At 38.5% G+C, this 7,886-nt stretch overlaps 1 protein-coding gene across 4 annotated transcripts in view; it reads left to right on the forward strand.

Moving 5' to 3' along the window:
- Positions 1 to 3,255: 3,255 nt before the first annotated feature.
- The window catches only part of BLVRA (biliverdin reductase A), an 85,287-nt gene continuing 80,656 nt past the window's right edge, over positions 3,256 to 7,886 (forward strand). The window contains exon 1 of one of the 4 annotated variants that reach the window (XM_039874686.1): positions 3,256 to 3,394. The gene's annotated coding sequence lies outside the window, so the exon portion shown is untranslated. The remainder of the gene's footprint in view (positions 3,395 to 7,886) is intronic. The other 3 variants (XM_039874684.1, XM_039874685.1, XM_039874687.1) reach the window with 3 other exon arrangements.

The following is a 7,886-nucleotide window of genomic DNA, read 5'->3' on the forward strand; positions in this document are numbered from 1 at the left end:
TCATGATAAAAACACTCAATAAACTAGAAATAGAATGAAATTTCATTATAATAAAAGTCATATATGAAAAATTCACAGCAAACATACTCAATGGTGAAAGAATTAATGCTTTTCTTCTAAGACTAGGAACAAGGCAAGGATATCCATTTTTACCACTTCTATTCAACATAGTACTGAAAAGTTCTAGCCAGTGTAATTAAGCAAAATAAATAAATAAATAAATAAATAAATAAAGGTCGCAAATGGAATAGGAAGAAGTAAAATTATCTCGTTTACAGATGGTACAATCTAATATGTAGAAAATCCCAAGGATTATACACACACCCACACACACACCCACACACACACACGCATACACACACAGTTAGAACTAATAAATGGATTCATCTAGGAAACAAGATACAAAGTCAATATACAAAAATCAGTTGCATTTCTATACACTAACAACTATCTGAAAAAAAAATTAAAAACACCTTCATTTACAACAGCATTAAAAAGAATAAAATACTTAGGAATTAACTAAGGAGGCAAAAGACTTATACAATAAAAACTGCAAAATATTGCTGAAAGAAATTAAAGAAGACATAAATTAATGGAAACACATGCCATGTTTATGGATTGGAAGACTTAATATTGTTAAAATGTCAGTACTATCTAAAGTAATCTACAGATTCAAGGCAACCCCTATAAAGATGCCAGTGATGGGTTTGATTGTTTGTTTTTTTCAGAAATAGAAATACTTCATCTTAAAATTCATATGGAATTTTAAGGAACACTGAATTACCAAAACAATCTCAAAAAAGAACTAAAGTAGAGGACTCCTACTTGCTAATTTCAAAACTTATTACAAAGCTATAATAATAAAACAGTGTAGTAATGGAATAAAGACAGAGATATCAACCAACAGAATAGAATAGGGAACCCCAAAATAAACCTGTGCATGTGGTAAAATGATTTTTGGCAATGGTCTCAAGATCATTCAATGGAGAAAGAACAGTCTGTTCAACAAATGTTTCTGGCGAAATTGGATATACACATGCAAAAGAATGAAGTTGAATCCTTATCTAACACCAGATACAAAAATTAACTCAAAATGGATCAAGGACCTAAATGAATGACCTAAAACAGTAAAACTCCTAGAAGAAAACATTTCATGACATTGGATTAGAAATGATTTTTTTGGATATGACACCAAATGCAAGGTAACAAAAGGAAAAATAGATAAATTGGACTTCATGAAAATTTAAAAAATTGTACATCAAAAGACACTATCAACAGAACAGAGTAAAAAGGAAACCCACAGAATGGGAGAAAATATTTGTAAATAATATATCTGATAAAAGATTAATATCTAGATTATATAGAGAATTCCTAAAACTCAACAACAAAAACCTAAACAACCTGATTCCAAAATGGGCAAAGGAATTGAATAGATATTTTTTCAAAGAGTTATGGATGGCCAACTGACATATGAAAAGATGCTCAACATCACAAGTCATTAGGAAAATGCAAATCAAAACTACAATGAGATACCACCTCATATCCATTAGGATGGCAACTATCAAGAGAACAGAAAATGAATACTTTCAAGAATGTTGAGAAATTGGAACCCTTGTACACTAGTGGTGGAAATGTAAAATGGTACAGTCACTATGGAAAACAGTATGATGGTTACTCAAATAATTAATTAATAGAATTACCATACAATCCAGTAATTCCATTTCTGAGTGTACTCCCCAAAAAGTTGAAATCAAGGCCTCAGAAATATTTCTACACCCACATTCATACTAGCATTATTTACAACAGCTAAACCATGGAGGCAACTCAAGTGTCCATCAATGGATGAATGAATAAACAAAATGTGGATCTACAGGCAGTGGAATATTATTCAGCCTTAAAAAGGAAGGCTATTCTACAATACATTACAGCATGGATGAACCTAGAGGACATGATGCTAAATGAAATAAGCCAGTCACAAAAAGACAAATACTCTATGACTCCACTTATGCAAAGCAGTTAAGAGTAGTCAAAACATCAGTATGGAAAGTATAGTGGTGTTTGCCAGAGGCTAAAGGCAAAGGATAATGGGGAGTTATTGTCTAACAAAACTCTATTTAAACAGTTTCATTTTCACAAGATGAAAAGAGTTATGGGGATGGACAGCAGTAATTTTTTTCACAATAATGTAAACGTATTTGATACCACTGAACTTTGATACCACTACACTTTAAAATGGTTAAGATGATAAATTTTATGTGTATTTTACAACACACACACACACAACAAAAACAAAACAAAACAAAACAAAACAAAAACCCCAAAAGTAGCTTCTGCCACTTGTTCACTGGGGGCACCTGGCTATTAACCCAAAAATTACCCAATGGTTTCTACGTGATTAGACTGAGGTGGAGGAGAAGGCTGCAAAGCCCTCCCACTCCCCATAGAGCAGCTGTGAGGGCTCCTGGCACCTCCACAGGCCCCACATCATGGGCTAGAGACCACCTGAATCTAGTTGGCAAGTGCCTGACAAGAAAAAATTGTGAAATGTTCTAAATTAAAATACAGTGGCCAGAGGGTGAGAGAGACAAAACAGCCTGTTAATAGCTGTGGACCAGCTCTGACGAAAGACTGCTCACATTTCTGTATATCTATTGTAATTTAGAATTAATTTTTCCAGGTGGCTATGTCTAAAATTATCCAACAGAGAATAGCCAGGCACCATGGATCCCCCAGAGTCTTCGCTTATTATTTTCACAAGAGCTACCAACGGTGCTGCGGACTCTGCCACAGACTCTGTTGCACTTATCCCAGAACTAGCCCTGCTTCACATTCTCCCATTCCCTTTCTCTATAGCTAATGTAAATTCCTTCAGAATGGCTTACATCTTTCTCACCCCTACTTGTTGTATAAAGCCACTTGCAAACTCCTAGATGTCAGACACGTTGTCTTTTCTACCTCGCGATGCTGCTTGTGGTTTAGACTTAACGCCCCAGGACCAGTCTTTCCCAGCAATGGCCTAATAAACCCTTGCTTTGAAAAAGACTTTCAGCCCTGGAAGTTAAAATTCTTTTAACATGCCCTCTGCACTGCCAAGCAGGCCGTAGGAAAGACGGAAGTGGCACAGCTGCAGCCAATGCCCCTCCCCCCACATTTCACAGGCAGCCCTACAGTCCCCTGAGTAGGGTGCTGGGGTCCACCCTCCTAGGAGGCGGAGTTAGGCAAGATCCCCTCCTCTCACAGGCTCCCTGGTTTTTCATATGTGGACTTCCGCTTCCTACGGGCCACACCTCCTCCAACCAGGCGGCCAATCCCAGCCGGCTCTCGCCCAGTTCTCAGGGAGAGGGGCAAAGTCTGGAGGCTGCTGGAAGAGCTTGATTTTTGAACCCAGGGGCAGGTAAGGCACATGCAGGGAAGTGGGGGGTACCCTGCCGCTTTTATAATACCATCGGGCAAGGAGTTTGGAAGATATAGCCGCGGGAGACGGGCGCCTGGTCTCCTGCCTAGGGCCTGCTGAGCCTCAGCCTGGAGCAGAACCCGCTTCCCCGCCCCCGCCGATACTTCTTGACTTCGCCCCGCAGGGGCCTGACCGGCAGGGAATCACGATGTGTTCTCTCCAGGAGGTGCTTTCTTAAGTAAACGAAACACAGACTATTAAAAAAATAATTAAACCTGCATTTCATTTACAAAATGTTTATGGTTTCAGTTTTTAGGTAGACATAACTGCTGCTGCGTCCGTGTATGGTGTACAGTCTAGGCAGCTGGGCTTGAGCGAGTAGTGCTGTGGAGATGTCTCCATCTTAGGGTGCCGACTGGGCTGTGGGAATCTGAGGACGTTCCAGGGGTTTGGAATTCTCCTCTGCTGCGAGTCCTGCACAAGACAATTAACCTCTCCTGGCCTCACTTTCTTCTTTGGAAACTGGAAAATACTACGTATTTCATAGACGTTGTTGTGAGGGTTTACATGAACTACGTGTACTCTTTAAAAAAACTAAGACTGAGCACCCAGCAACAACAGGGTTTTATACACAGATATTTCAAAGTACTGATACCCCCAAATGTTCCAAAGAGATTAAGGTAGTGTCCAACAAAACCATTTGTTGGTTTTGGTTTTACTTTACATATATTTGTAAAGTAAAACCAAATATGTGTAAAGTAAATATAACCAGATTTTGGGAGCAGACATTATAAGAACAGAAGATAATTGATGGAGGAAGGGAAGAAACTGTGTCAGTGCTGGCTAATAGAACTTTCTGTGATAATGGAAATGTTTTATATTTAGTTAATTTTCATTTAAATAGCCACTGTATTGCGCTACCTTATAGGACAGTACAGGTCTTTATTTGTAGTTGAGGATCAAATTTGTCTCTAGGAAGGTAAACTTAGCTACATAGTACTTACTATTTGAAAGTAAATCACACTAATAACTTCATTCATTCATTTATTTATTCCTCAAATATTAATGGCCCTGAAGAAAGCAGAACCTTTCTTGAAAATTAGCTGTAAGGACAATTTTCTGTGAGTTTCATTATTAGAGCACTTTGGTATATTGCCACGTGAAAATATTCAGCTGAGGAATTGGGGCTGGGAGGGATGGAGTCAGTGAATATGGTATAATTTATAACTTTAGGGTTTAACAGTACAGATGTTAATTAACCTTAAAGTAAAATTAAAAATATATAGATAAGCAAAAAGAAATGAAATCACTAAAATTTTCACCAAAGACAATTACTTTTAATATTTCAATATATGTAATTCCAGACTTGTGTCCCATGTAGTCATTTCATTTTCCTTGATAGGCCCCAAAGTAACCAACTCCCCCATGGAAGGGAAATCTAGTCTGGGAGTGAGGGTCACTTTTACTGTTATCCTTGGACCTCTCAGGCCAGCACCTGGCCTCATCTGAGAAGGTCACCTTCTCCTTAATCCTTCTCCATAATTCTGCCAGTGGCCTGGCTTTGGGGAAAATGATTATAGGCATCTGTGGGAGCATTTTAGAGAGGAGGAAGGAGAGAGGTTGGTCATATCTGTGGCTCATTCTGCCAGATGAGTTTCTCAACTTTGGCACTATTGTTATTTGGGGTGGATTATTTTTTGTTATGGAGGTGGGGTGGGGCTGTCCTCTGCATTATAGGATGTTTAGCAGCACTTCTGGCATACTGCTCCACATCATGACAATAAGTTGAGAGCCACTCGGTTTGTGGAAATCACCAAATTATTGCTGATGTGCTCTAAACAGGTTGATATTCCAATTTGTGTGTGGGAGAGACTGAGCTCTTAAGAGAGGCATAACTTAAGGAAGCTGTTTACTCTGGCTGTACCATTAATTTATGGTGAGATTTTGGTGGATAAATCTATCAGGATCCTAACAGGAAAACAAAAAGGTGAAAATAATTTTAAGGGAGCTCTTTATAGAAGAATGGGTAGTATTCAGGGGACCAATAAGTGATGGTGAGGCATCCAGGGAAGAGCATCATTGAGGCTCTATCCCCACCCTGGTCTGAAGGGATAGGTAGTAGAACTTGGTACTAGAGTTCAGGGGTAGGGGGCAGAGATTTGGAGCACTGGAAGAGGAGCTGCCCTGCAAGGCTCCTGTAACCTTGGCAGAAGGCACCCATTGCCAGAACAGCAGTCCAGAGGGATGGGGCAGGTTGGGGGTAAGTACACTGGCTCTTTCCCCAACTCTTTGCACTGATCTATACTGGCCAAATCCAAGTGGAAGGAGCCTAGATGATGCAGCCTGGGGAGGTCAGCCAGCATTCTGAGGGTGTGGGAGGAGGACAGATGGCGAGTCAACTGTTAGTAAGTGATCTAATATCTTCCTGACTTCAGAGTGAGGGTTAAGAGATACCGTGGTAGTAGAAGGAGATAGGCACAAATTGTTTTTGAAAAATAAAGCACATATACAAGTAGGCCACTGCTGTTTGACATCTGGTTCTGTTCTGTTCAGTAATGTCAAGTCATACTCTTACTTCGGGGTTAGATTTTTTTCAGTTTTATTGAGGCATAATTGACCAAAAATAATTCTAAGATATTTAAAGTACACAGTGTGACGGTATGATAGATGTATACATTGCCAAGACCTATTCAAGGAGCTTGCCTCTTACGTGTTCTTCTAGGACAGCAGTCCCTAATTCTTTTGGCACCAAGGACCAGTGCTCTTATGAGAGTCTAATGTCTGAACATCTGAGTGGAGCTGAGGCAGTGGTGCTAGCACTGGGGACTGGCTGCAAATACAGATGAAGCTTTGCTCACTCTCCCACTGCTCACCTCCTGCTGGGTGGCTGGTTCCTAACAGGCCACGGACCTGTGCTGGGGCTTGGGGACCCCTGTTCTAGGAGATTTATGATTTCAGATCTTATGTTCAGGTCTTTACCGTTTAGCATTGATTTTTGTATTTGGTTTAAGAGAGGTGTCAAGATTCATTCTTTTCCATGTGGCTATCTAGTTTTCAAAATACCATTTGTTGAGGAAACTATCCTTTCCTCCATTGTATATTTTTGGCTCTTTTGTCAAAAAATAATTGACCATGTATGCATATGTTTGTAATAGACTTTGAAATCAGGAAGTGTTGCCTCTGGCTTTGTTTTTTCTCATGGTTGTTTTGGTTACCCATAGTCTTTTGTGGTTCCATACATATTTTTAAATTTTTTCTATTTCTGCGAAGAATACCATTGGAATTTTAATAGAGATTGCATTGAATCTGTAGATTGCTTTGGGTAGTATGGACATTTTAATAACATTAATTCTTCCAGTCCATGAATGCAGAATCTCTTTCTATTAATTTGAGTCTTCTTCAGGTTTTTTCATCAATGCCTTATAGTTTTCAGTGTTCAGATAATTTCACCTCCTTGGTTAAATATATATATATTTAGTTAAATATTATGCCTCAATATTTGATACCATTTCAAGTGGATTGTTTTCTTAATTTCTTTTTCTGATATTTTGTTGTTGGTATATAGAAATGCAAGTGATTTTTACATATTAATTTTAATTCAATCTGCAACTCTGTGCCTTTTTATTGGTAAGTTCAGTCCATTTACATGTAGGGTGATTATTGAAATATGAGGTCTTCTTATAGCCATTTTATCTTTTGCTTTCTGGTAGCTTGGTGTTTCCATTGCTTCCTTGTCCTTGTGTTTGTTTTCTTTATTTTCATTGGCTTTTGTGGATTTTCCCTCTGGTCATTCTTGTTGTATGTTATATACTTCAGTTCTGAATCTTTGGTGTGTGGTTATCATTAAGAATATGTAAAGGATAGTTATATATATATACAGTTGTCCATTTTCTTCTGTGCATGCCTTATCTCCATTACTCTTTGCGACTTTGGATCTTTGAATCCTCTCCCCTTTTCAGTCATTGTTGTCTCAATTTGTCTCTATGTATGCTGAACATTCATTACTATCTTGCTATAGCAAATCTCTTGTTGTTGTTTAAGCTTATATTGCCCTGTTCCTAGTAAGAGTTGCAGTCTTCTGCTTCTATCAGTCTGCTAGTCACCTTACTCCTAATTATGTATTTTTTTTTTTTTTTTGTCATTTTGTTTTAGGGGAGCTGACCCCTTTCAGTATTTCTTGTAGTGCAGATCTTGTAGTGGCAAATTTCCTCAATTTTTGTATGTCTGGAAAGGTTTTTATTTCTCCTTCGTATCTAAAGGAGAGCTTAGCTGGATGCATTATTCTTGGCTGGTAGTTCCTTTCATTTAATAGTTTGAATATTTGATTCCACTTCTTTCTGGCTTGTAAGGTTTGTGCTGAGAAGTCCGACAATAATCTAGTGAGTTTTCCTGTATAGGTTATGGTCTTCTTTTCCCTGGCTGCCTTGAGAATTCTGTCTTTGTCATTGATTTTTGATAATTTTAATACAATGTGTCTTGGTGAGGGCTTTTT

The sequence above is a fragment of the Pteropus medius genome, unplaced genomic scaffold (assembly GCF_902729225.1).
Source record: "Pteropus medius unplaced genomic scaffold, Ma_sr-lr_union100, whole genome shotgun sequence".
NCBI lineage: Eukaryota > Metazoa > Chordata > Mammalia > Chiroptera > Pteropodidae > Pteropus > Pteropus medius.